Source organism: Pinus tabuliformis, chromosome 4_1 (genome assembly GCF_031772625.1).
Source record: "Pinus tabuliformis cultivar Carrire ecotype Pingquan chromosome 4_1, CPIR1, whole genome shotgun sequence".
In the NCBI taxonomy this organism is placed as follows: Eukaryota; Viridiplantae; Streptophyta; class Pinopsida; order Pinales; family Pinaceae; genus Pinus; species Pinus tabuliformis.
The window spans coordinates 646,216,227-646,218,676 of record NC_142303.1 but is presented as its reverse complement, the minus strand read 5'-3'; positions in this window follow the sequence as shown (position 1 = coordinate 646,218,676).

The window sequence follows — 2,450 nt, the reverse complement described above, 5'->3', positions numbered from 1 at the left end:
TCCTCTAGTTTACCTTTCAAGATATTTACCTCAACTTGATGTTTTTCTTCCTTTTTCAGATACTGCTTCCTTAGGTCTTCTTCAACTTTTCTCCCTTCTTCCACTTGTCGCTTTAGTTTGATCACTTCATGTTTTTGATCTTCAAGATCTTCTTTTAGAGAGAGGATCTTTGATTCAAGTCTCTGAATAGTTGTGCTCTGATCTTTTGCTATATCCTGCAATTTCTCCCTTACCCTGGTTTCTGTCTCCAATTGTTCTTTTAATTTGGCAACTTCTTCAGTTTCTGCATTCTTCTCTTCATGTGCCATGAGACTTTTAATATCCTCGCTATTATTGGATGAAGCATTCTTCTTCTTATGTGCCATGAGACTTCTAATATCTTCACTATCATTTAATGTACTTTTAATATGGGTATAATAGCTTCTACCATCTTCTTCATATATCTTTCCTTTGTTATGAGGACATCTAGCAGCATAGTGACCAACTCTACCACATAGAAAACATTTGAAAGGTAGCTTATCTTTGAACCGTCCAGTTCCCCGTTCAAGATTCTTGACAAAATTTACCTCATCTTCTTCCTCTGACACTTCGAACGCGGCCTCTGGTGGTACCTCTTGTCGCATTTCAAAAGCAGTTAAGATCCCGTGAAGCTGTGACATGGTAATTTTCTGCACATTCTCCTTTTCTTCTATGGCAGATACTTTAGAATCAAATTTAGTAGACAGAGATCTCAAAACCTTTTGAACTAAGACAACTTCCTCAAATTCTTCACCCAGATCCCTCATACAATTCACAATCTCATCCATACGCAGGAAATAATTAGCTATGCTTTCATTACTTCGCATCTTAAGAGTTTCATACCGGATTCTGAGAGTTTGAAGCTTTGCTATTTTTACCTGATCATCTCCTTCGTAGCTTGTAACGATTTTGTCCCATATTTCCTTCGCTGATTTGAGATGCATGATCTTCATAAATTCTGATTGAGTCAAAGTACTCAATAGGACAGTAACTACTTTGGCATTGAGCTCATATTGCTTTTTCTCTGCTGGATCTGTAGGAGTTGCTGATGGGAATTTGTATCCTCCTTCTACGATTCCCCAAGCTTCTGCTCCAAGAGACTGTAGATATGCAGTGGTTCTTATCTTCCAGTGAGTAAAATTGTTCCCGTCAAAGACTGGTGGCCTGATGTGTGCCTCTCTTTCTGGATTAGCCATTTTGATGGATCTTTTCCTTCAAGCAATCAAGCTTCCTCTGAAGGACCTGCTCTGATACCAATTGTTGGAAATAATACTGAGAGGGGGGGGTGAATCAGTATTATCAGATCAGATAAAACTTTTCAATTTCATACTCAGAAACATATACGCGACTTCAGATAAGTGAACCCGCGTGTACACGCGACTGTGTCTAATGCAACTAGCGTATACCCAGAGATCTTATAATTCAGTTAGCTTAATCTTCAGTAAATGCATCAGAACATTATTAAGCAATTTAACAGTAAACAGGCGCAGTATAACAGAACAGAACATCACACAAGAGCCACACACATGAACACCATGATATAAGGTGGAAACCCAATGTGGGTGAAAACCACCTGCTGCAATTCGTCTCTTTCTTCTTTAATGAGAAACTTCTTTTACAATGTATTGGTGCAGTCCTTTACCAGTACGCAGGCTACAACCCTCTCTCGTTTTCCAACTACTTCTAGAAGGGAGTTACAACCCCCTCAGCTCTTGTACTAGCTGATCCATTTACTAGTACGTAGGTGCTGACCCTACAACCTTCAGGGACCACGTTTCATCAATTTTCAGACTGGATCCAAGAGTACAAAGCAAACATTACCGCAATACAATCATCAACTTATACTTGCATCATAATTCATTAAACAACCCAATACCGAATCACTGAAACCCTGTCATCAAGAACACAGAACCCAAACCAGAATCCAGAACTCTGCAACAACCACCAGAATCAGCAACAACCTGAAATATTAACCCTTATCATGCATACGCTACTTCACTGTACCAAAACCGCGTGTATACGCGCTTTCTCCAAAGGCAACCCGCATGCAGATCTAGAAATGATTACTTCTGCCTTCGTTGTCAGATCTGACCCTTACCAAGCGTCCCGAACAGATAACCAGCAATACCAGATCCTCTCACTGTGTCAGACACTCACAATCCATGCCTCTTTGCCTAGTGATCTTCTCCTTATATAGCCTTAGGCCTTGTTCAATACCAAGAGCCAAAACCATAGAAACACAATACCATCAACCTCGAAACTAGGGATCAACACGTCCGTCGAGACATTATGGTCCAAAACCATAGGCACAACTTCCAAGGTCTAACTACCACGGACCAAAGATACTTTTCCACATACACGCGCTTTTTCTGAAGCCAACCTGCGTGTACACGCGGATTCTCCTTGCTGAACCTGCGTATATCTCTTTCTTG